Raw genomic sequence first — 27691 nt, 5'->3', positions numbered from 1 at the left:
GTAAGTAAAGCCATCCTTGCCCATCAAGCCCCTGCCAAGACTCTAGAAGATGGCAGAGATACAATGAGCCCAGCCCCAACTGGCACCACACACAACTTCAAGGTAATAATTGATTCTTGTTTCAAGCCAGTAAGTTCTGGATGGCTTGTTATGTTAACTCAAGCACCATGCTCTGAATGCTTGCATCCCTCCAAAGTTCATGGGTTGAAATTTTATCCCCAATGTGATCATATTAAATGGTGGGGGTTTGGAGAGGTGATTAGGTCGTAAGAGCTATTTACTCATGAATTGTATTGGTGCTCCTAAAAATAAGCCTTGAGGGGGCCCTTTTGCTCTTCCATGATGTGAGCACACCAAATGGGCCGTCCATGAGAAATACCCCACTAGACACTGATTCTGCTGGTGCTTTCATCCTGGACTTCCCAGTCTCCTGAACTGTGAGAAATAAATTTCTACTGCTTTTAATTACTCAGTTTGGTATTTTATTATACCCTGAGTGGATTGAGACATGTAAATAGCAGAATTTGGATATTTAATAATTTTTAAAGTGATATTTATATTTGTTGTATTTTCTAAATTTTTCCAAAAAATATTCATTACTTTTAAAAATAGAAAGGAATAGCTTTTTCTATTTAAAAAATAAATTATAAAAAGGAAAATCTCTACCTGATTTTAGCTATTGCTAAATAGCTAAAATGGTAGTAGTAATAGCTAAGATTTAAGTAGTGTTTTCTATGTGCTGGGCACTATGTGTTTTACAAATATTATCTCAATCTCCACAACAATTCAGCTGCAGATAATACTTCTATCATTTTTTCTTTGGCTGAGGAATTTGAGGCATAGAAAGGTTAAGTAAAATGCCCAAGTTCACACAACTGGTAAAACGGCAGAACTGTGCTTGATCCCAAGCAATCTGTCTCCTGACTCTGTACTTCTAACTGGCACAACACAGAGACAACGCCGTAGGCAAATCTGAAAGGTCATTTCTCAATGATTTGGTATTTGAAAGTTATGGCTGTGAAACATCCAGGATGCTCCATGGCCTCTCATGAGTTTCCTAACTTCACACAATTTTACAAAATTATAAAAACAGAGTGCAAGCAATAGAGAAAATGTACTAGGAATCAACTGGTTCCATTTTGCTACTTGTTGTTGACTTTCTTACAGGAATTTGCTAAAACGGGTGGAGTGTGTTAAACCTCTAATTAAAAGCAGGTTTGTCAATTAACAAAGTCCTTATAATTTATGCTTTCTCTCTCCACTAGACTGCCAACTAGCAAGAGCTATTTTTAAGATTGCTTATCCCACGTTCTAAATTTTATTCATTTGAAAGGAAGAGAGACAGACAGATATCGCCTTTCCTCTAGTTCACTCCCCAAATGCCTACAACAGCTAGGGCTGGGCTAAGGTCAATCCAGGTCTCCCATGTGAGTGACAGAGACTTAAGTACTTGAGCCATCATCTGCTGTCTCCCAGGGTGCACATTAGCAGGAAGCTGGAATTGGGAGCCAGGACTCAAACACAGGCACTCCAATATGGGATGTAGGTGTCCCTAGCAATGTCTTAACTGCTACCCCAGACACTCATCCTACAAGAGGCATATTTTACACCACAGTTCTGCACATACTACAAATAGTGAATGTCCAACAAAAGTGCATACAATGATGATGATGATGATGGTGGTGGTGGTGGTGGTATTCAGACATATCCAGAAAGATGACAACAGGGGATAGCATAGCTGAGTAGTGAAGAACAGAACTTCTGAGTTAGATTAGATCTGGTTTCAAATCCCAGTGCCACCATTTATAGGTTATGAGTCCTTGGGCAAGCTAGTTAATCCCTCAGTGCCTATGGTTCTTCCTGTGTCAAATAAAGATAAGAGGCTGGTTGTGAAAATTAAACTACATGAATCTTGTGAAGAACTTGTCAATATCTGCTCTTCTCTACCATCATCATCATCTCAACTTACCAACTAAAAGTTTAGAAACTATGACTTCACCAAGCTGTAAATTATTTAGAGTCCAATGTCATTCAAAGCAAAGTAATAGTAAGTCGTTACTATGGCAGGCAGGAATGAGAGCATACAATTTGTAGTGACAAGCCTTTCTTGTGGGTGTGATAGACTCTAGGGAGTCTAATGAAATCAAAATTGGTGCTCCCATCTGGAGTCATCTCATGAGCCCTGACATTTCCTAAGAGAAACTACCTTCAAATACCGCTGTGACTCAAGGATTTGAGACCCGGCCAATTCAGTATGGCCACAACTACAACCTGTCAATGCCAGAAGAGAACAGAAAACGGTCCTGGGTCTGTTCTGCCTTCTCATGACTGCCTCCCACTGTTGTAACTACTTGACATGATGGGCTGCTTCTCTTCCAACAGAAAGAGTTAATATGTCCAGTCTTGGATAATCATTTGAAGTCAGGAACAGTTAAACTGTAAACAGGACAGAGTCATGCTTAAAAAAAAAAAAAAAAACAAGGAGCATATTTTACTAATTAAAAATAAGTGAAACTAAAGAAAAGGTCATAGCTTTTGTCCTTCAGTAACAAATGCAATCTAATGATAATTATATCTGCTAGAATCTCTGTTATTTAGGATATAATTAAAATTTTCCTTAAATAATCAACCTGCACACTTTCCTTGAGAAAAAACACTTTATATCTCATATCTTTGAAAATGTAACAGATCTCTATTTTAATCAACCTTTCCTATTCAGATCATTCCTTTAAAAGACTGATGAACTGGTTTGTTTCAAAAATTACAAATTGGCAGTGAATTTGGGGTCAGAGGTACAAGTCATCTCAGTCTTAGAGATAGCTTTTGATAATGAATGGCTGAGATGCCAGAAATACTTTTGGCAGATTGTCATGGTAATGGTCCTCAATTTGTTCAAGTCACACTGCATCCATGACCTTGGGTAGTCTCCTTCTATACTGATTTGTTTACCCCGCAGGACAATAACAAATGTGTTGCAAGCAAAGATTTGAAAAGCACTCTCATCTTAAGACTATCCCTCTCTTGCTATCCTTGAGACTTTTGTTATAGTTGCCACGTGAACAGGTCTATCCAGGACTGCCTGATGGATAATGAGAGACTCATGGCTAGAAGTCAAATGGCTGCCTCATATCCTAGCTGAATCACAAATGGCCTGCACACACATGGGTGTCACTCAGCTGAGAGCACCAGAGGCCCTGCAGGTAGATGGAGGATATGGTTGAAGGTAGATGAGGTGTCACTGTTGCCATGTAGCTACTTACGCATGGAAAAGAAGTTGGCAGTATCATCAGAAAGGAGAATCAGTCAAGAAGATGTGTGGAAAGAGCAGTGCATGTGTCAACATATCAGAAGGGAACTGTGCTGAGACAACCACCATCTCAGCTGGATCCACTAATTCCATTTCCTACTAACTTTGGTTATACTCCTTGACAAACTGAATGAGGGCATCAGCTTGATAGCTGGAGCCAGGAGTCAAACTCAGGCTCTGTTAAATGGCATGTGCACATCCCAAATGACATCTTAACCACTGTGCCAAACACCTGCCCCCTATTCAGTCATCTTCGAAAGTACTCTACACAGGTCAGCACAGGCAACAGCAGCTGTGAGCTCTTCCCACACCCTACCCCCTCCCACATGTCTCAATTCTGAACTGGAGAGATCCCCTCAGAGGAGTGTATGCCATTCAAGGACACCATGCCATTCCACAGCCTGATTTATCCACGCTACTCTAGGTATCAATGCAAGTCTTATTTTCCTGTGATGCACAGCATCACCTGATTCAGTGACACTGTATCCACTCCAGAGATGAAAGGCTATTGGATGAATTTGGATGCATCTGGTAAGACTGCTCATGCACACTCCCAAACATTTTAATTGGTTGAGTAATGGGGCATGAAGGTGCCAATAACAAGAGTCCACCAGATATCTCAGGTACACATGAAAGTTGCAAACCCAGTGGAAGAATCTACTGGCAGGGATGTTGCAATCATTGAATCTGGTACCAGCATTACCCTGGCTCAACATGTAACTGGCTTCCCTCAAGAGATGGATGGCATGGGGAGCAGCTAGAACAATGTGGACTCACCCATAATCTTTTTTGGTTGTTCACAACTCTTAATCCATCTGTGTAGTTTCTGAACAGTCAGCAATCCCAGGTTTTAAATAGTCTATATATTTTCACATTTTTTACATTCTATCATCCAGCTGTGATTTTTAAATTATTTAAATTCCTTTCTCCATTCAGCTATTAATGCTGAGCTCCACGTTTAGATTTATAAGCCTTCCCTTGTTTCGTTTTATCTTGGAGTTTCATTGTTCATGCATTTTTGTTTGGTATAGAACTAAAAGAGTGGAACATTAGTACAACTCAGTTTAGTTCTGTACTGTTAGAAAATTTTAAAGAAATAATTCAAAGATAGACTGGAAAAAAATTTAACCAAAGTTCTCTTCCCAGCTATCTGTACTATTGTTTTGCAATCACATGAAACAGAACCTTGCTATGTTCTCATTTTACCATGAAAAGTTCTACAAGGACAAGAACATTATATTCTACTACTATACCAAGGAGCAACCTATAGGAAATCAAAGAACTTATATTTATCAGATCACTACTACAAAGCACTGTACTAAGCTGTCGATACACATTATGCAGCTAATTCTCCTAACAATTCTAGAAGAAGGTAGTATTATTCCTCTTTTTCAAAGTGGGAAACTTGAGGTTTCCTGCAGCAGAATAACTTTAGCAACACCACACAGCTAGTCAATGACAACAGCAGGGTTTGAACTCAAGGCTGACTTTAACCCCAAAGTTCATGGCTTTCCCACTGCAACATGCTGCCCTCCTGCAGGAACAAAGGACTTGCACAGTGTTATGCCCTCAAAGTATGTGTCTCCCCAAAATTCATATGCTGGCATGCTAACCCCTAAGGGGATGGTATTAAAAGGTAGTTTTGAAAGTTGATTAGGTCACGTGGGTGAAGCTCTTGTGAATGGATTAGTGTGCTTACCAAAATGACCTCAGAGAGTTCCATCGTCCCTCCCACCATGTGAGAACTCAGGGAGAAAATTGCTTATGAACCACGAAATGGGCCCAAGTCAGACACTGTATCTGCCAGCACCTTGGCCTTGGACTTCTCAGTCTCCAAGCCTGAGACAAATAAATGTTTGCTTAAACCACCAAGTCCATGGCAATCTGTTATAGCAACCCAAACTGATCAAGACAGTAAGATTGTTTTATGAAAGTGAATTATAGACTATTTAATTTGCTGCATGATAACTGGTAAAGAAAAAAATGTATATTCCCTTTCTATCTTGGTGTAGGTTTCCCTGGAAGTAGAGCCTAACACAAAGATTTGAGTGTAAGCCATTTCTTTGGGTGATGATCCAGGAAAGCTAGTAGAGGGAGTGAGACAAAAAGTCAAGGCAAGGGCCGACACAGTGGCTCACTTGGTTAATCCTCCGCCTGCGGTGCCAGCATGCCATATGGGCGCTGGGTTCTAGTCCCGGTTGCTCCTCTTCCAGTCCAGCTCTCTGCTGTGGCCCAGGAAGGCAGTGGAGGATGGCCCAAGTGCTTGGGCCCTGCACTTGCATGGGAGACCAGGAGGAAGCACTTGGCTCCTGGCTTCGGATCAGCGCGGTGCGCCGGCCATGGCAGCCATTTGGGGAGTAAAGCAACGGAAGGAAGATCTTTCTCTCTGTCTCTCCCTCTCACTGTCTATAACTCTACCTGTCAAATAAGAAAAATAATAATAAAAGGAAATAAAATGGCAAGGCAGCCAATACAGAGAACATTATCAAACACTGGAGGCAACTGGAGCCCAATCCTGCCCCACGGTTACCTTACCTCAAAGGTACTCCATCTGAGGGGTGGACAAGCTGGGGGTTTACCCACTGATTCCCACTCATCATCAGGTGAAGGGCAGATTGTGGAGGGATTCATTCTACAGCGAGATGCTCCCATGGCTAGAAGCTTGGCTGGCAAAGCAGTAATGAAGTTTTGATGTATGGGTGGTTACTGAGGGAATATGGCAGGACATCAATATTGCCTGCTGCACCCTCCATGAAGAAAAGCCAGTGAAAAACAGAAATAAGCATGAGCTCTGGTAAAGGACAGAAGGCTGTAGAAAAGTTGAAAATCTCTCTAAAGTGCTGTGTAATGTAATGTAATGTAATGTAATGTAATGAGACGTTCACACTGGCACCTTCAAATCTAATTTGCCACACTAAGGAAGTGACACCCACCACAACACGGTTCAATAATTTAGCTGTTATTCAACAACAGTCCTCTTTACAGTCCATTCATTTTCTCCATGGCAGTTCAATCACCGAAATTCATCCACTGTGTCTTGTGACTATTAGTGATACTCTGGGAAGCATTATTTATGAACATGTACAAAAAAATTAGTTGACAAAGATTTTCCATGCAGCCTGACACTAAAGATATGATTTCAAAATCTGACTGGGAAACAGGCTGGACTGGGTTGGATCCCAGACATTCTCTTATCATTGAGAGTTTCATCTCACTTTCTCATTCAAAAAAGGAGAAAGGGGGTGGCTAGGGGAAGTAGTATTTAGGGATTTTTAAATACTGACTAAAGGAAGAAACTTTTTGATGCTAATTAACCTACATAATCCCTTTCACAGAATAGCACTTTCCACTGCCTGAACATAGAACACAAGTGTAATAAGGAACAGCTGACTAAGAAAGCAGCAACCATAGTTTGGTATCCCTGAGTATGGAGGGCTGGGATGCTAGATAGAGGCAGAAAGAGCAAACATTCAAAGAAAAATGCTACAAAGTTGAAATAATTTTTAGTTTCTGGCTCCTCTACTCCTTGTTCTTTGTTGTACTGGGAGTGCCAGGTCTTACACAAATGTGCTTCAGTTTAATTCATTCGCTTTTGCAAAAGTAGTTTTAGCCCAAAGAATAAAAGATTAGGCTAATTAGTTAACAAAGCAGTTACTCCTTTCTTAAACTACTCCCACACACATGTGCATGCATACATACATTTTAAAGATATTTTCTTTCTTGAAAGTGACATAATTTTTTTTCTCAAAGAAAACTTTTTTTAAGGAATACAAACTTCATGCATTTCATAAGTACAAGTTTAGGAATATAGTGATTCTTCCCACCATACCCACATTCCCACCCACTCTCCCATCCCTCCTTCTCTTCCCTTTCCCATTCCCAGTCCCATTCTCCACTAAGATTCATTTTCAATTAAATTTATACACAGAAGACCAACTCTGTACTAAGTAAGAAATTCAACAATTTGCAGGAAAATAAAAAAAAACTGTTCCTCAACCGTCCAAACAAGGGCTGTTCAAAGTCCTTTCATCTCAAAGTCAATTTCACTTCTTTATTTTGGAAAAAGTTAATTAACTTTAAAGAAGCACCAAAGAATGATACATCTTTTGCAAGTACTTAGACATAACTATAACTTACGAGACATAAGAATATCTCTGTTTAATACATTAAAAGAAAGTAAGTCCTTGTGAACAAATTTTATCATTAATTAAGGAAGCACCTAAGAAAACAAGCAGTGGAATTGGAAACTTAGGCATAACTAAAACTTATGAGACATATGAATATCTTCCACTTAATACACTAAAATGAAATAAATCTTTGATAACTGTTAACTTTCATAATACAACTCTTTGAGGACAGAGGTCCTGCATGGGAAGTTAGTGCACAGTGACTCCTATTATTAATTTAACAGTTGACACTCATGTATGATGTCAGTAATCACCCTAGGCTCTTAACATGAGCTGCTTAGGCTATGGAAGCCTCTTGAATCCACATACTCCTTCAGTATTTAGATAAGGCCATAGGCAAAGTGGAAGCAAAGGGAGGAAGTTCTCTCCTCCCTTCAGAGAAAAGTACCTCCTTCTTTGATAACCACTTCTTTCAAAAGGGGTCTCACACACCATGGTCCTTCATGTAGGATGCCTTTTGCCACAGTATCTTGGCTTCCTATGCCTGAAATGCTCTCGTGGGCTTTTCACCCAGAACAGAATGCCTTAAGGGCTGATTCTGAGGTCAGAGTGCTACTTAGAGCGATTATCATTCTATGAGTCTGCTGTATGGGCTGCTTCCCATGTTGGAGCATTCACTACTTTTTAATTCTATCTATTATTATTATCAGGCACTTAATCCTATCCATATGATCACTTTAACACTTAAAATGCTATTTTTACCACCCAGTTTAAGGGGATTTGGGGTCCCATAGCAAGTTTTTAAATTGTACCCTTAGAGGTAAGTCCATAGGAATGCATATAGAACTATACAGCATTATAGTTACAAACTTAATACACTTCATAATTACATCTTAAGGAACATGGTGATTCTTCCCACTGTGTCTGCCCTCCCACCCACACTCCCACCCCTCATCATCCTCCCTCTCTTATTCCCACTCTTATTTTTTACTAAGATCTATTTTCAATTAACTTTAAACACATATGGTTAACTCTGTGTTAAGCAAAGAGTTCAACAAATAGTATGAAAAAAACCTGTTCCTTAACAGTCAAGACAAGGACTCTTCAAGACATTGCTTCTCAAAGTGTCAATTTCACTTCTACAAATTGCCTTTTAGGTGCTCTATTAGTTATCAAAGGTGAGGGAGAACTATGGTATTTGTCCCTTTGGGACTGGCTTATTTCACTAAGTATAATGTTTTCCAGATTCATCCATTTTGTTGCAAGTGACCAGATTTCATTTTTTATCACTGTGTAGTATTCCATTGTGTCTATATCTCATAATTTCTTTATCCAGTCTTCATTTGATGGGCATTTGGATTGATTCCATGTCTTAGCTATTGTGAATTGAGCTGCAATAAACATGAAGGTGCAGATAACTCTTTTGCTTACTGATTTCATTTCCCTTAGGTAAATTCTCAGGAGTGGTATGGTTGGGTCATATAGTAGGACTATATTTATTTTTCTGAGGTATCTCCATACTGTCTTCCATAGTGGTTTTACCAGTTTACATTCCCACCAACAGTGGATTAGGGCACCTTTTTCCCCACATCCTTCTCAGCAGTTATTGTTTGTTGATTTCTGTATGAAAGCCGTTCTAAAGAGGGTGAAGTGAAAAATTCATTGTGGTTTTGATTTGCATTTCCCCGATTGCCAGTGACCCTGAGCATTTTTTCATGTGTCTGTTGGCCATTTAGATTTCCTCTTTTGAAAAATATCTGTTTAAGTACTTTGCGCATTTCTTCACTGCATTGTTTTGTTGTTGTGGAGTTTGTTGATCTCTTTACATATTCTGGTTATTAAGCCTTTATCACTTGTATAGTTTGCAAATAATTTCTCCCATTCTTTCAGTTGCCTCTTCACTTTGCTGAGTGTTTCTTTTGTAGTACAGAGCTTCTCAATTTGATGTAATCCCATTTGTCAATTTTGGCTTTGATTGCCTGTGCCTCTGGGGTCTTTTCCAAGAAGTTTTGCCTATGTCAATGTCTTGGCGGGTTTCCCCAAGGTTCTCTAATAATTTATGGTATTGGGTCATAGATTTAGGTCTTTGATCCATTTTGAGTGGATTTTTGTATAAGGTATAAGATAGGGGTCTTGCTTCATACTTCTGCATGTGGAAATCCAGTTTTCCCAGCACCATTTGTTGAAGAAACTGTCCTTGCTCCAGAGATTGATTTTAGCTCCTTTGTCAAATATAAGTTGATTGTAGATGCTTGGATGGATTTCTGCATTTTCAGTCTGTTCCATTGCTCTATATATTTTTGTATCAGTACCAGACTGTTTTGACTATAACTGTCCTGAAGTATGTCTTAAAATCTGCTATTGTGATGCCTCCAAATTTGTTTTTGTTGTATAGGATTGCTTTAGCTATTTGGGGTCTCCTGGATTTCCATATGAATTTCAGCATAATTTTATATATATCTGAGAAGAATGTCCTTGGTATTTCAGTTGGTATCACATTGAATATGTAAATTGCTTTTGGTAGTATGGACTTTTTTTTAAAAGATTTATTTATTTATTTGAAAGTCAGAGTGACACAGATAGAGGAGATGCAGAGAAAGAGAGGTCTTCCATTCGTTGACTCACTCCCCAGCTGGCCACAATGGCCAGAGCTGTGTCGATCTGAAGCCAGGAGTCAGGAGCTTCCTCTGGGTCTCCCACGCAGGTGCAGGGGGCCAAGGACTTGGGATATCCTCCACTGCTTTCCCAGGCCACAGCAGAGAGCTGGATTGGAAGTAGAGCATCCTGGACTCGAACCAGAGCCTACATGGGATGCTGGCACTTCAGGCCAGGACATTAACCCACTGCGCCACAGCACAGGCCCCAGTATGGACATTTTGATGGTAATGATTCTTCCAATCCATGAACATGGAAGATTTTTCCATTTTTTGTATCTTCTTCCATTTCTTTTTTTAATGTTTTGCAATTCATATCATAGAGATCTTTGACAGCCTTGGTTAAATTTATTCCAAAGTATTTGATTTGTTTGTAGCTATTGTGAATGGGATTGATCTTGGAAGTTCTTTCTCAGCTGTGGCATTTTCTTGGTACACAAAGTCTGTTGATTTTTGTGCATTGATTTTATATCCTGCTACTTTACCAAACTCTTTTATGAGTTCCAATAGTTTCTTACTGGAGTCTTTTGGTTCCCCCATATATAGAATCATGTCATCTGAAAATAGGGATAGTCTGACTTCCTGCTTCCCAATTTGTATCCCTTTGATTTCTTTTTCTTGCCTAATGGCTGTGGCTAAAACTTCCAGAACTATATTGAATAGCACTGGTGAGAGTGGGTATCCTTGTCTGGTTCTGGATCTCACTGAGAAAACTTCCAACTTTTCCCCCATTCAATAGGATGCTGGCCATGGATTTGTCATAAATTACCTTGATTATGTTGAGGAATCTTCCTTCTATACCCAATTTGCTTAGAGTTTTCATCATGAAAGGGTGTTGTATTTTATCAAATGCTTTCTCTGCATCTTATTAAGATAATCATATGGTTTTTGTTCTTCAATTTGTTAATGTGATGTATCACATTGATTGCTTTGTGAATATTGAACCATCCCTGCATATCAGGATAAATCCCATTTGGTTTAGGTGAATGATCAGATGTGTTGTTGGATTTGATTGGCTAGAATTTTGTTGAGGATTTTTGCGTCTATGTTCATCAGGGAAATTGGTCTGTACTTCTTTTTCCCTGTTTTATTTTTTTCAGGTTTAGGAATTAAGGTAATGCTGGTTTCATAGAAATAATTTTGGAGGATTACCTCCCTTTCAATCATTTTGAATAGCTTGAGAAGAACTGGAGTTAGTTCTTTAAATGGACGATGACATGATTTCTAAGCCATTACAACCTTGGTGCATATTTTAGCCTCAGGGTTTTTGTTGTTACTAGGGCTGGCTCCATTGTTCACTAATCATAGTAATGATGATAGAATCACACTGATCTGGCTTAGAGTTCTAGTACTTCCATTTACTGGATATTAGTGGCCTTGTGTGTGAAATGGGGCTAATAGCTGTATACTCCTCACCAGTGGTAGGAACACAATCTGGCCTCCAATGGAATGCTATGCACCATCCAAAGCATGTTGGTGGATAAACCTTTCATGGAAAGGGTCAGATAGTAAGTATTTTAGGCTCTGTGAGCTATATGGCTAATGTTGCAACTCAACAAAAATGGCCATAGACAGGACACACATAACTGTGTTCCAATAAAACTTTATTTACAAATTCAGGCAATTGCCCAAGAGCAGTAGTGCAGAGCATACCTTTCTGGGTTGTATGATTCTAGCCTTTCATTGCCACTGAGCTAATTTACAATGCTGCGTTTGCAAAATAATTCTTGCTCATAAACACGAAAATTCTGTCCAGTAAAGGTTCATATAACTTTACTCCCCTGCTGTGGAATAGATTAGCTCTGCCTATATTTGCATAACTTAATTCAATATTTCTGATCTATCTATAAGTGTTCCCATTCTTTAGATGCTCCCTTCAAGGGGTTATAACTTCTTACCAGTTCCCTCATTGATGAGTTAAGTATCTAACATTGTTATGGACAAAGTATTTTGACACTTATTAAAATGCTAAGGAAGATTTTATTCAGGAATACTACAACAGGTATGAGGATTATCACAATAGGAGCAAGAGGTCAGGCTCAACTCTGAATACAACAGAGACAGCTAGAAATTGTTGGAAATTTTAAAAATATTGTATTTTGCATATGCATCAATGTAGCCTTGGTTTTGCTTTTTTTTTTAAAGATTTATTGGGGCCAGCATTATGGCGTAATGGGTTAAGCCACCTCCTATGATGCCAGCATGCCATGTGGGCACGTTCTAGTCCTGGCTGCTTCACTTTTGATCCAGCTTCCTGATAATTAGCCTGGGAAAGCAGTGGAGGATGGCTCAAGTCCTTGGGCCCCCTGAACCCATGTGGGAAACTTGGAAGAAGCTTCTGGCTAATGGCTTCAACCTGGCCCAGGCCCAGCCTTTGCAGCCATTTGCAGAGTGAACCAGTGGGTGGAAGATCTCTCTCTCCCTATCTATCTCCCACTCTCTGTAACTTTGCCTTCAAATAAATAATCTTTTATAAATATTTTAAAGTAAAGTTTTTTAAGATTTATTTTATTTATTTGAAAAGTAGAGTTACAGAGAGAGAGAGGGAGAGACAGAGGAGGAGAGAGATCTTCCATCTGCTGTTTCACTCCACAAGTGGATGCAATGATCAGGGCTGGGCCAGTCCAAAGCCAGGAGCCAGGAGCTTCATCTGGGTCTCACATGGGTGCAGGGGCCCAAGAACTTGAGCCATCCTCCCCTGCTTTCCCAGGAACATTAGTAGGGAGATGGATTGGAAATGGAGCAGCCAGGACATGAACTGGTGCCCATGTGGGATGCCAATACTGCAGGTGGTGGCTTAACCTGCTATCCCACAGTGCTGGCCCCAACGACTAGAGGTTTAAGGCCAGTGGGCAGAGTAGTGGAGGGTGAATGGGTAGAAAATTACTAAGAGGGGATATCATGGGGTGTGTGTGGGTTCTTGCTAAACCTACTAAAAAGAAATATTACTGAAAGCAGACCAGGATGACCAGATATCAATGGTGGAGGATGGGGGATTTGGTCAGATATGGAGAGTGATCAGATGTCAAGGGTGAGAGGATTCTTGCTAAAACTGGGCAAAACAAGTAGAAAACAAGGCCCAAGAAGGAGGACTAGTTTAAAAGAGGACTCAGAGAATCCAGTTTAAAATTTGGTCAAGGAGAGAATCTTTGTCAACATGTGTTTACAGGGCCAGTGTTGTGGCACAGCAGATTCAGCTGCTGCTAGCAAGCAACACTGGCATCCCACATTGGAGATCTGGTTTGAGTCAAAGCTGCTCCACTTCCAGTAGAGCTTCTTGCTAATGTTTCTGGAAAGGCAGTGGAGGATGGCCTGGGCATTTGGGCTCTGGCCACCCATGTGGGAGACCTGGATGGAGTTCCTGGCCCATCCCCAGACTTTCCTCTTGTGGTTATTTGTGTAATGAATCAGAGAATGGAAGACCTCTCTGTGTCTCCTCATCTCTCTGTGTCACTCTGCTTTTCAAATAAATATTTTAAATCTTTTTACATCTATATGAAAGTTACGATTATACAATTATTGAAAATTATCCTTTAATACAGCCAATACTTTTGAAGTGATAATATTGCACCAAACCATTGTAAGCACTTGATAAAGTTGTTGAATTTTTACTGCTGGTGTTGTTGCTTATATTAATCAGGGTTCCAACAAGAAACAGAACTGATCCCAGATGTTTCCAATGAAAAGACTGGTGCAAAGTGCTTAATGTGTAGGCAGGTTGAGAGAACCAACAAGAGATATTATAGCACCAAGAGATCATTATGAGAAACAATGACTACCTCCATGCTGAAGGGGACAAGGGGTGTAAACAGTGTCACTGGATCACAATAAGAGCTTGGGCCATGGGACAGGAGCCATTTAGCAGGACCAGTGGTTACAGAGGGACCCAGCTCTTGCCAGCGATGCAGTGCTGAACCAGGGTGGAACCAAGGAAGAAACATCCCAACCTTCTGCTTTCTGATCTCTTTTCAGGCCCTTCCATTGGCTGAATCCAACCAGAAGTCAACTGGAAGAGGAGTCTGGGTGATGCAGACTGCCTCTGCTGGCACAGAATAGGGCAAAAAAACAGTGAAGAACAGTATCTTGAGTTGGAGCGAATAACTAGCACAACTGTTGCTACTATATATATATATATATATATATTTAAAATATTTATTTGAAAGGCAGAATTACAGAGAGGCAGAGGGAGGGAGGGAGGAGAGGAAGGGAGGGAGAGAGGGAGAGAGAGAGAAAGGTCTTCCATCCAATGGTTCACTCCCCAGATGGCCACAATGGCTGGAACTGGGCTAATCTGAAGCCAGGAGCTTCTTCTGGGTCTTCCACACAGGTGCAGGGGCTCAAGGACTTGGGCCATCTTCTGCTTTCCCAGGCTATGGCAGAGAGCTGAATTGGAAATGGAGCAGCCAGGATTCAAACTGGTGCCCATATGGGATGCCAGCACTGCAGGCAGTGGCTTTACCCACTATGCCGCAGCGCAGGCCCCACTACTATATTTTCATAATCCCCAAAACTCATAGAATGCACCACACAGAGTGAACATTAACGTTAACTGTGGGTACTGAGTGATGATGCATCACTGTGCATTCACCAATTGTAGGAAATGCACTATTCTGGTGGGGAATGCTGATACTGTGGGAGGCTACGTATGTGTGCAGGCAGGAAGAAAATTGAGTACTTCCCACTCAATTTTTCTATGAACTTAATGCTTCTCTAAAAAAAAAATCAAAGTCTATTAAAAGTCTTAGAAGTATTTTTACAATGCTAATTCTTAAAAACCTTTGCAAAAGCTTGTTGTAAAGAAACAGGTCAATTGTAGTATAGTCATATTACAGTCAAGGAAAGTACAGCCTCAAATACTTCATCTAGTAAGTGGAAGAACCTTCTGATTCTAAGTCCCGTGTGTTTAGAACAGAGGTCAGGCTTTTGTGTGATGAAATCTTAGGAAAATCAAGGAAAAAGCAAAGAGAAATTGTCCTGTTCCTCACATTTTGTCCCCAGTTGAAACAAATGATGGATCTTCTTTCTTTCTATCCAAGTGTGGACAAATTGGAGGGAGAGGGTGTGTCTAAGGGAGGTAGTCTCACGTGCTCATTCACCATAACTTCTCCCAGAACTCTTCTGTGTTGATGTGATTGTACTTTGAGAAACCTTCCTTACAATTTAACATACACACACACACACACACACACACACACTTCCACATACCTGCCTTGCTTGGTTTTCCAAGGGCAGAGGGTTCTGCAAGAATACTCCATGAAGAATGAGTCCAAAGCTGAGGAGCAGGGTAGAGGGCTATCAGTGTGCTAGCTTCACAACCTTCCTCCCAATCTGTTCCATCTGCTTCAAAAATCTCCTTGGCTAATTTCCCTCTTTAGGATCTCAATCTAAAGGTTACTTCCCACAAGGATGCCTTCTTGACTTTCGATATAAATTAGGTTTCTCTCATTATTGTTCTCCCAATGCCCTGTTATTTTTTTTTCTTCAGAGACTTGATCACTTTTTATGGTTTAGATCTTTTTTTTAAGATTTATTTATTTATTTGAAAGTCAGAGTTACACAGAGAGAGGAGAGGCATAGAGATAAAGAGGTCTTCCATCCGATGGTTCACTCCCCCCATTGGCCTCAATGGCCAGAGCTGAACCGATCTGAAGCCAAGAGCCAGGTGCTTCTTCCAGGTCTCCCACGTGGGTGCAGGGGCCTAAGGACTTGAGCCATCTTCTACTGCTTTCCCAGGCCACAGCAGAGAGCTGCATCAGAAGAGGAGCAGCCAGGACTCGAACTGGTGCCCATATGGGATGCTGGTGCTTCAGGCCAGTGTGTTAACCTGCTGCAGCACAGCACTGGCCCCTATGGTTTAGATCTTTGCCAACATGTTTTGTTTGAGTTTTGCTCTGGAGACTATAAGGTTCATGAGAACTGGTAAACAGACTTTTACACCAATAGTCCAGTGTTCAGCACAGACCCTCACATGGAGGTAATAATCAGGAAATGTATGAATACTTTAATGTGTAAATAAATAAACTAACTGAATGAAACTAGTCATTTCACAAACCAGCCTTCCCTATTGCCAACCAGAAACTGTGGGTATCAAGATGCCAGCAGGATAGTAAAGGATTTTGCAATCATGAAAAATATCACAGATGCTTAAAAGGATTTGGGCTTGTATTCTGAGTTAGATGTGAAGGCATTGGAGGGCTTGAAACAGCTTTGGTTCCCCCTGTACTTCACTGAGCACCCCACCATTCCTAGTGACTCATAGTAGCACTCAATAAATTTGGTGAGTAAATGAATGAATAAAATATGATTTCCAACCCTAAATAACTGATGACTGGTATGATAAGATACAATTTATATTCATGGAATTATTAAAGAATTACAGGCATGGGAGGGAGTGCTAGACATATGCCAGACTTCCACCAAATATTTGGTGAAAGAAACTTGGTAGTTATGTTTACATGTTTTGAATTGGTTTATTGTCTGCCTTGTATCCACTATTTCAGTTAGAAACAGCATCACAGCAGAGCCCAAGTCTACAATGAAGTCAGATCCCTGGGGGCCTTGCATAGAACTCAACGTTGTGAGAGTATGCTAAAAATAATTTTCTGCTTCTAATGCTGTTTCAGTACATCGGATTAATTTTTAATGCAGTGTATTTCTCATGCCAGCCCTCTAGCTAGACCCTGGGTAACCTCCCTGGAGAAGCTACCAAATGTATTTCCCGTCATCTTTCACAGCCAAGAGGTAGCTCTGAGAATTCTGTTTCCCCACCCCCCTTGGTTGTCCTGACCCTCTTGTCTGCCTTGGTGATGGAGGGGGGAGTAATAGCTCTTGGCCTGGAATCTCTGTCTCTTCTATATAAAGACTAGAATTCTGCCAGCACTGCAGCTCACTAGGCTAATCCTCCGCCTTGCGGCGCCGGCACACCGGGTTCTAGTCCCAGTCGGGGTGCCGGATTCTGTCCTGGTTGCCCCTCTTCCAGGCCAGCTCTCTGCTGTGGCCAGGGAGTGCAGTGGAGGATGGCCCAAGTGCTTGGGCCCTGCACCCCATGGGAGACCAGGAAAAGCACCTGGCTCCTGGCTTCAGATCAGCGCTGTGTGCCAGCCGCGGCGGCCATTGGAGGGTGAACCAATGGCAAAAGGAAGGCCTTTCTCTCTGTCTCTCTCTCTCACTGTCCACTCTGCCTGTCAAGAAAAAAAAAAAAGAAAGAAAAAAGAAAAAAAAAGACTAGACTTCTATATAAAGAGTAGTGGCTCGGGTTGTGAAAAAAGAAGGTGTTTGGGTCATTAGGGGCATGCCCTTGGAGGGTGGTTCTTGCAAGATGTTGACTATTTTGAGTTCAAGTTTGCCCTGGGTTTTCTTTCTGCTTCCCGGATCACTGTGTGATCATGCCTCTGCACTTCCCATGACCACCTTCCACATACTCCAGACTATGGGGCTGCTTCATTAACTGTGACCTCCAAACTGTAAGCTAACATAAACCTTTTCTTTTTTAAAGAAATATATAGTTTTATTTTAGTTATATATTTTAGTTAAAGTAATGAAAAGTGGGCTGATACACTGAATGTTTGTAGACTCATAATTTCACCTCTCTGGGTTACAGTTTTCATGTATAAAATGGGAGAGTGGAGAATGGTAAGAGAATTATCAAGATTTTTTTCCTGCTACTCCAAGATCCTAATCTCTGATATGACATTAGAAAATGATTTCTTCAATGGTCACAATCCATCTTCTAGCCCCCAGATAACTCCTGAACTGTATGTGTGCTAAATCTCAGGGTCATTTCTAAAGATTTCATATTTTGCTAATCCTGAAGGCTCTATTTATGAAATACAAAACTTTGATGAGTTTAGTGACTGGAGTTTATTTTTATTTTTTTGGCATTGGATTTCTGACATCTGGAACAACTTCCTGTCAGATTCTGGAAGGTTCCCTCCCAGAATGTCTTCAACAGCAGCAAACAATTTACACCCATCCAAGACCCATCATGCCTAAGATGTCTTGGGGCATATTATTGCAATTAGGAGAAAATGAAACCAGGAGCCCAGTCTGATGAAAACCGAGGTTGGAAACTAGTATTAAAATAGAAGGCATTAATGCAGACAAAATGTGGCAGAAAGCGCCGGTTCACATGAGGAAGCGTGTTTGGGAGGGCAAGAATGGAGTGTCAAGGAGCTATGTCTGCAGTTCTGTAGGACAGGGGAAACTCAAGAACACCATGAAGCACCTACTTGTTGGTTAAAGTGCCAGAGATCCTGACAAGCTAATAAAACAGGAGAAGCCACTAGAAGGTTTCTGGGACAGTACTCTTAAACATCTTCAACTTCTAGGGCTAATAACTGACTACTTTAGCTTGAGTTCACCCAAGAGCTACCTAGCCCTGCGAAAAGGATGTGAGTGCAGTAGTTTATTTAGGAGATTATCCAAGGAAGTACTCAAAGGGGAATAGTAAGTGAGACAAGGAAGGGAGGGAAGCTAAAAAAAAAAGGAATATTATAGTTCAGGACACCTCCATGGGTGGCTGAGGCTCAGTCTTGCTGGGAAAGTCCGAGAAACTATATAAAAGATGTATTAAAGTGTGCCAACTGACTGGAGTATTTACTCTCTAACACCCATCTGTCATTGGTTGAGAGCTTCTCTTGGAGGTGTCATTGGCCTCCTTTCCTTCAGGCTGATAGAGAACCTTAAAGGAAAGAGCTGCAGGTACTGGGAAGAAGATGTTTCCAATATTTACTAGAACAGTGAGTGAGTGCTGAGAGGATGTGGACGGAGCACTGACCACAGTTCTCACTGTTTAGTCGACTAATAATGGGTCATGTGTTGAAGCAAAATCACATCATTTCTTACATTAGTGCATCTACCAATCTTTGGCCTACTTCCCTCATTTTCCAGATAAGAAAATCAAAGTCTGGAACAGTGCTATAAGACACAAATATAATGGAACCATAGTGATTTAAAACACATGTGATTTAAAATTTCTAGTGGCACATCTCATAGCATATTTAACTCAATTCAGTATGGTCAAATGATTATACATTTAACATATAACCAACATAAACATTATTACTGAAAAATTATTACTGTGATATTTTGTATTATTTTGGAAATATACTAAGGCTTTGAAATTTAGTGTATATCATCTACTGGCAGCTCATCCCAGTTTCTACTGGCTACATTTCAAGTGCTCAATAGCCTACTGTGGCTACTGCCTATCATATTGGACAGCACAGATACAGAACATTTACATCACTGCAGAAAGTTTTGTTGGACAATACTTCTCTAATATGTTTCATTTGTTATAAGTTAGGGAACTTGCACTTGACAGAATAGTGGACAAGAAGCCAGAAAAGAACCCAGGGCTTTCTGCTTAGGGTGGAGCACTAACCTTTAACTCCCCCAAAACTAGAAAGAGAAGAGGGTTTCTTATGGAGCTGTAAGTTGTTGGTGCCAAGATTAAGCTGGCTGCTTGCATATCCTCCCAGATATAGAAGGTCCAGAGGTCCAGAGGTCAACCTCAAGCAGATTTCTTGAAGGAAAGGACCAGATCTCTCTCCTTCAGCACCATTGCCCTCATCCTGGTTCCTGGCTGATTAGAAGCATCCTTTCAGTGGCTCTCACAGAGTTGTCAGTAGGCAAGAGCTGTGGGCTGGCTGTGAGATAGACATGAGTGTTATGACCATTTTGGAGATCACCTGAGTAAAAAAGTTATAAGTAAACTGGTAAACAGAGAAAGGAACCTAAAGGGGAGTGCAGCGTCTCCTTTGTCATCAATCCTTTCTTATCAGACTACTTAACATGCTATCCTGCAAAGAGAGAAACAGAGGTACAGGGCAAGGCAGAGAATTTTCCAGCAATACCATTGTGTTTGGAGCAAACTGCGTTGACAATGAGCCCAACACCCACATTTAACAAGAGGCAATTTGCTCAGGGTTTTATTCCCACCATAAATCTTATCATTTTCTGTCCCTTAGATTGCCTTCTAAGACTGTCTTCTCTTCTCTGCGCTACACTAACAGCTCCCTTTCCCACCAGCAGTGGTAATAAATGGTGTGCGCACAATGTGGAAGTTAAGGTTTCAAGGTGAAGCTTTTAGAAGTAATTCCTTTGTAATTTCATTTATGGCCATGCCATATTTCACGATGCATCTCAATAGCTCGGTGGGTAGTTCTGTGTGTGTTCCAGAGAAAGGGAGAGTGAGATGTGTCCCTACCCTCTAACTCTCACATGCCCCTCCCAGTGGAATTTGGAAGTTAGAACACCTCCTAGATTTTTTTTTTAAAGATTTATTTATTTATTTGAAAGGCAGAGTTACAGAGAGGCAGAGGCAGAGAGAGTGACACAGAGAGAGGTCTTCCATCCGCTGGTTCACTCCCCAAATGGGCACAATGGTGGGAGCTGGGCTGATCCAAAGCCAGGAGCTAGGAGCCACTTCTGGGTCTCCCATACAGGTGCAGGAGCCCAAGGACTTGGGCCATCTTCCCCTGGTTTCCACGACCATAGCAGAGAGCTGGATCAGAAGTGGAGCAGCCGGGACTCAAACCTGTGCCCATATGGGATGGTGGCACTGCAGGCGGTGGCTTAACCTGCTACACCAGAACACTGGTCCCATTTCCTAGGCTTTTAAGGGGTGATTTTAAGCTTTCCTGGTGTTCATGCTTGCTATACAGCCAGCCATGATAGGAAAGGTTGAGGATGTCACCACTGTAGAAAGCATTCCTTAATCCTTTCAGTCTAGCACGAGGCCCCTTTCCCTAAAACTTGTAGAGCACTCATTGTTAAGTCAGGCTTACTTCTTCTGTCTACAATTAAGCACTCATTTCAGTTGAGAGTGGTAACTATGGAGGAATGTTACTTTCTGCCTCCTTACCCACTACATACACATGGCCCAGCCCCACAAGAATGCTGGTAATGGGTTGGCTGACTTAATGAATGAATGACAACTTCCATCTTGGAGGTTCTAAAATCATCCAATTAGTATGGCTTCTCTCACGGAAAAACAACGCCACATGTTTGGTTCACATCCTCCAAGAATGGGCTGAAACTTCCACTACCAAGGAGGGAAGAAATTCATACATATAAGGATACTTCAAAATGTCCATCAATCAAATGGAATGACAAAGTATGAGTTTATTTTGCTGCAAAAAAATTTGGGTGAATTTTTTTCATAATATGTAGAAAATGTGCATTATGAACAAGCTATGCATGGATTTCAATGTTTTGCACCAAAATAAACACATACTTTTAATTTCATTTTTCCATGAACTTTTGGATATACCTTTCCAAGTATATTTACGACCTAGATCAGTTTCATATTCTGTATGAAATCAAAGCAGAATCTGACTTTGCACATAGGCTATCCCAACACATATACAGACATGTTATGCCTGTCTATGCAATAAAAGATCTTGTAGGATTGCTTGAAGATACAGTCAATATTTTCTTTATATGGTGCACAGTGGATGCTCAGTAAGTATTTTATTAAATATAATCAAGGAAGGTGGCCACCATGACTCTGTTTATCCTAGGGGAGGATACTTCATGATGAAGTAAGCAAAGTATACTTGCACCTCCTGCTGTCTGAATGGGTTGGGCAAACGCCCGTATCTCTCAGAGTCTTAGATTCCTCATCTGTAAAATGCAAATGATAATACCCATCTCCTGGATACGTTTTTGATGATGACATGGCATGTTGTCAGTGAGGATCCTGCACACCTACACCTAACAGGCTTCTTTGCCTTCTGTCTTGAATGATCCTGCTCCCCTGGCTGATTTCTAAGCATTGCAAAGACTTATTTGAATTAAATAGGCCAGAAAGAGGTTGTCATTCTTTCTGCTCTGTGTTTCCTGTTGTTTTCAGGAAGTTACTGTTGTACTTCTCACCCCATATTTCAGTGATTTGAGTCATTGATCTCAATCCTTGAGGTTGAAACCATGTTTCTACAATTTTATATTTTCAGTGCTTAGCATACTGCCTAACATGTAGTAAGCACTCAATAAAAACTTAAAAAAGAACACACACAGAAATATAATTGTGGTTTTATCTATGGTTGGTAGGATTATGAGTGATTTTCTACTTTGGAAAAGTTTGCTTGCATTTTAAAAATGTTTTCCCCTACAGCAACTATTTTATTTGAGTAACAAAATCATTCTATAAAAATAAATCAATATTTTCTTAAAGGGTAAATAAATGGGTGGATGGACAGATAGAAGGGTAGATGTATCCAGCAATCTTAAGTTTCCATTCACTTCAGAGTGAGAGTTTTTCCCTCCCCGGGAGCCTACTCCCTATTTCCTACCACATGCTGTGAAGAGCTCAAACTCAGATGCTCTGAAAACCCATTCCAGGCGGGAAGAATCACTCCCACTGCCGTTATGGTTTAGGGCGGGGCTCAACAAACTGTTTCTATAAGGAGCTAGATGGTAAATACTTTAGTCTCTGGGGGCCATAGCATGTGGCTGTAGCATGAAAGCAGCCATCAATACTACATAAATGACTAGGCATGACTGTGTCCCAATAAAACTTACTCACAAAAGCATGGCAGGCTGGATGTGGCCCTAGCTTGCCATGCCCTGGTCTACGACTCCACCAATGGTGTTACTTGTCTTGGAAGGCCCTTTATCTTGCCTGCCTACGTAAACTCTATGCGTTCTCTACCTTTCGACTATGATACAACTACATAATATGTACTGCCTGAGCCTGCTGCTATTGCACTGTAATTACGTGTGTTCTATAGGTGCTCAAAAATATCAAGCAGTTTTCTGAGAAGCTTTCTACTTTTGTGGAGATTTTAAGGGATATTTTTGGGAATTATGCTTTGAAAGGACTTGAATAGGAGACTATAAATAATAAATATTCATAAGAAATGAGTCCAGGGTGTTAGTCTTATAATGATGCGCTCAGCATAGTGATCCCCATTTTAGAAGAAGACGACATTTAAGAAAAATACAGCAGCTCTACCATGACCTAATGGCAGAACAAGAAAGACAAGCCAGTTGATACAGTCCCTGTGCCATTCCTTAGCAAGTATCCTCACTCTATTTCTAACATCTAAAAGAAAAAGAATAATAGCATCTTTTGTTGGGGAATTAAAGAATTTTCAGTGTCTTTGGCCACGCCTGGGATGATAAATCAAACCCCACCAGCAGAAATGTTGAAGTCTCCTTTCTAAATTAGCTACCATGTAGGAATCTGTACACAACTGTGGCTTCAGCTTTCAGTTTTCTTTTTTTTTCTGGTTTCCCAAACACAGTGTCTGTGGTTTTTGGCTCTGTGAGATGGGCTAAGGTTTATGCTTAGCATCACGTGGCAGCCCTAGCAGCTCTCAGCAAATGTGACTGAGTCGTCCATAAATGGTCCGTGTTTGGTGGCAAAATGCTTGGCTCCCTCTCCCTAAAAAGGAAATAATACAGAAAATGTGCATTACAATCACCAGGCCACCGATAACACAATTTCCTGGCTTGCAGAACCGCTTGCTGACAGAGCAGAGCCTTAGAGAGCAGAGATGCAAAGCCTGTTGATTCACACTCGGGGCTTTTCTGAGCATCTGACAAGCCTGCACTTTTCACCAGCAGCAGCTCTGCTTTGTGAACCCACACCATCTGGCCCCAGAGCCGCTGGAACTAAATGAAGAGAAGACGTTTGAATAGAGCCTTGACCCGGGGTTTTAAAACATGCCTCCTATGGCTCCCCTTGGAATTTTTAGACTGAATGACTTCCCTCTCCTTCTCTCCAAGTCATTCCAATCATACCACACCTTTTTAAACAGAGCTAGTCTATTATTCATTGATTCACACATTCATTTATTCAGTCAGTAAGTAAAGTATTGAACATGGAATTAAAAGACATTTCTTTTGACGCAAGCAAGTTTTGTAATCCATTCACAATTTTTTTCATAGTATGTATATTCCATGAAATTTTTGAAAGCTGCTAGCATGCAGAGATTTCAATGTTTGGCACCAAAATAAATTTATCTTTTAATTCAATTTCCCACAAGCTTTTTGAAGCACTGGTGAATATGTTGAGTAGTTCTGAGACACCAAAATTTCAGACAGAGTGGTGTAAAAATCAGAAATGGTCCCTACACTCCCAGAAATTACAGGCTGAGCTGCAAGACATTACAACTGATCATAGGAAGTTTATATTTGAAGCACTACAGTGTGTTGTGGCTAAAATAAGTGTGTAATCTACCATCTAAACCTGGATGCATCTGAGAGAGAAATAAAGTGCTATTAGCAAGTACTCTAGACGAACATGTTAAATCAGGATTGTCCTGGGCTAGCCAGGACCTACGGTTCCTCTAGCTTTGGCCATTCTACAAAGACCCTTGACTCATTTATATATGTTTTATCTCCTCTCCCGTGGTTACTTTATTCCTACCTTCTCCCTTTCTCTCCTTGCTTCTACAGAATTAGGTGGCTTGAGCAATGGTGCCTGTTGATTTCAATACTTTAAATCCAGCACCTGGGCCGGCGCGTTGCATAGCAGGTACAACCACCGCCTGCAGTGACGGCATCCCATATGGGCACAGGTTTGAGTCCTGGCTGCTCCACTTATGATCCAATTCTCTGCTATGGTCTGGGAAAGCAGTAGAAGATGGACCAAGACATTGTGCCCCTGCACCTGCGTGGGAGACCCAGAGGAAGCTCCTGGCTCCTGGCTTTGGATCAGCCTAGCTCTGGCCATTGTGGCCATTTGGGGGAGTGAATCAGTGGATGGAAGCCTTGTCTCTCTTCTCTGCCTCTGCCTCTCTGTAACTCTTTCAAATAAATAAAATAAATCTTTAAAAAATAAAAATAAAACCAGCATCTGTCAATGTTGCTGGGCAGTGACCTATCATCATTTCCTCCTACTATAGATTACCTTGAGAAGAACCTTCACCACATTGAAGTTTTCAAATCCTGCTTTTGATTCCAGTTCCTTCCCATATTTCAAGATTGTGGCTGGACCTCTGCCCAGGCCCAGCCTGTGATTTTCTACTCTTTAGCACTACAGGGAGAGGGCTGGCATTGACGTCAAAGAGTTCTTCCTTCAGAGGTGATCGGCTTCCTGAAGCCCAAAGCCCAGTCTGGTGTGGCAGAGGTTTTAATATCTCACCAACAAGCTACTATTAATGGCAATCTTGAGGTATGTGGCAGTTGCTGAGGGTGAGGCTCCATCTCAAAACCCTTATACCCACTTCTGAGTTTACTTGCATTCCCAGTAGATAATTCCCAGCAGGTCGGCAGCTTCTCATCTCAAACATCTCCAAGCCTTCTGCCTAAGGCTTTCTCTAGTCCCTCCTGGAGGTTGTTCAACCCACACAGGGCAACCCTCAAACAATGAGGACAGCAGTCATTGATGTTTACAGGCTCCAAGATGACTCCAATAATCCTTGCTTCCTAGTACTCAATGCCTTTGTGTAGTCCTTTCCTACAGTGAATGGAGCTGACCTTTGCAACCAATACGACAAAGCAGAAATAATGGTGTGAGGCGTTGGGCCATATGAAAAAAAAAAAAACAAAAACAAAACAAAACAACAACTGTAGCTTCCATCTTGTTCTCTTGTGGATCATTTGCTTAGGAAATCTGACTGCCATGTTGTGAGGACACTCAAGTAGCCTTACAGAGTGGGCGCCACGTGATAGGAAACCAAGACCTCCTACAATAGCTAGCACTGAGCTGAACTGTCAGAAAGGTGCATGTGCCGTCTTGGACACAGAGCATCCAGCCTCAGCCAGGCTTTCAGAAGACTGCAGCCCTGGCCAACACCTTGATCACAGCTTTAAAGCGAGATCCTAACCCAAAACCACCCAGCTAAGCAAGCCTCAAATTTCTAACCCTTAAAACAGTGAGAGAGAATGTCAATTGTTGCTTGAAATTGATCCATTTAGAGTAATCTGTTACACAGCATAGAGAATTAGCATGTGGGTAAATACCCTAGCTTCCCCCACTTTTCTCATGGTTCTTCAAGCAATCATCAGTGGGAGGGAGCTGTGGCTATCCACAGAAATGATCATGTCACTGTATATTTTCCTTTGTAATTTTTCTATGTTCTCCACTCTGTGTCTCATTCTCCCCACCCCCTCACTTTTGTTCCTAAATAAAGTACCCCCACTAAGCCCTTGCCTTGGCGTCTGCTTTGAGGGAACCCAAGCTAAGATAGACCATCTTTCTCATATTAATGGATCAGCTTGTCAAAGGAAGAGCTGCTTTTGTAAACATTTTTACGTCTTCGGCAGATTCTCATCCTAAGTACTGTCTTTATCAAAGAAATCTCGTCCCTATATTGTAAGATTCAATTTATGTGAAGTGTCCACAACAGGCAAATCTATGGAGACAGAAATGGATTAGTGGTTGCCTTGGACTGAAAATGGGCACAAGGGATCTCGAGGTGTGATGGGAATGCCCTAGACCTGGATGGATGTGGTCACTGCACAACTCTGTATAGTTACTAAAATGCCTCAATAAAGCAGTTTTAAAGAATGAAAACTGGTTTTCTAACTTGAAATAGTACAGAAGTGAGAAGAGGAAAGAACTAGGACAGAGAAAAAGGTGAAGGAAAGCAGTATGGATTACCATGAACCAGATTTACTATGATTTCTTCCAAAATAAAATCAATGCAATTGAAAGAGGTCAAGTAATAATTAGATCAACTATGCCTATGCAGATATGGAAGACGAATATTACACACAGAATCCCATGTAGGCTTTGCTTAACCAAAAGACACCCCCCGCCCCCGAAATGCCGTATCTATGGTTTTAGGAACCAATAGCCACATCTGATGTTTAAAAAAAACACTCTTAGAGAACTTGTCCTGGAAACCTACTAGTAATCCTTGCAGGGTGCAGGGTGCAGGAAGAAGCTTCTATCATTCTAGCATCTAAACCCCATCATGAGAAGGAAGAAAGTGTCCATTTCCCCTAGGATCAGAGTTTAGGAACACACATATCCCTCTCTCATCCTTCTTGCAAGGGCCTCCAGGGAGAAACACTGTCCCCAGGGAAAGGGGTGGTGTGGCTCATTCTAAGTAGTGCCATCCTTCAGACTGTCCAGGTCTCTCTCTGCCTGGCCAGGCTCCAAGCTCAGGAGCCAAAGGCAGGAGAGGGGATGGAAGAGCGAAGAGGAGACTCATCACTTACTCCTTCTGTACATGTTTATTTTTGGTTTTCTAACTTGACTATACCTTATTGTACTGATTTTCAGGGCATGTTGGGAACATTTGTTATGAATATAGAGGAAGATATAACACACACATACACATACAGGTTGCTTAGTTGTGTCAGTTTGTTTTAGAACAAATTACTCTGAAACTTTGTGGCTTAAACAACCACTATTTCTTTGACCATGATTCTGAGGTTTTCCAGGTAGCTCTTTTGGTCTGGGTTGGGATTTCTCAGTGGTCTACCCTCAGCTCATGAGTTAGCTGCAGGCGTGGTGATCCAGGTTGGCCTCACACATGTGTCCAGCCCTGGCAAGCTATGGGGTTGGGAAATGGGGACAACTACGTGTTTCTCATCACTCATCTGGCTAGCTTTGGTCTCAGAGTCCCAGGAGTCACAAGAGAGAAAGACCAAGTGCACAAGCACATTTCAAGCCTCTGCTTGCTGCCTGTGTGCTAATGCCTCAT

The 27691-nt window shown here is 41.3% G+C and overlaps 1 long non-coding RNA gene across 1 annotated transcript in view; it reads right to left on the bottom strand.

The window, feature by feature from the left end:
- Window positions 1-22992: 22992 nt before the first annotated feature.
- LOC149119530 (uncharacterized) overlaps window positions 22993-27691 on the bottom strand; it is a 45294-nt gene continuing 40595 nt past the window's right edge. Inside the window, exon 3 of the long non-coding RNA XR_016228374.1 lies at window positions 22993-23475. This is a non-coding gene — a long non-coding RNA (uncharacterized LOC149119530). The remainder of the gene's footprint in view (window positions 23476-27691) is intronic.

The sequence above is a fragment of the Oryctolagus cuniculus genome, chromosome X, assembly GCF_051225735.1.
Source record: "Oryctolagus cuniculus isolate XC-2025 breed Fujian yellow rabbit chromosome X, ASM5122573v1, whole genome shotgun sequence".
Taxonomy (NCBI): Eukaryota; Metazoa; Chordata; class Mammalia; order Lagomorpha; family Leporidae; genus Oryctolagus; species Oryctolagus cuniculus.
The sequence above is the reverse complement of the archived record's forward strand: the minus strand, read 5'-3'. Positions and strand labels throughout refer to the sequence as shown.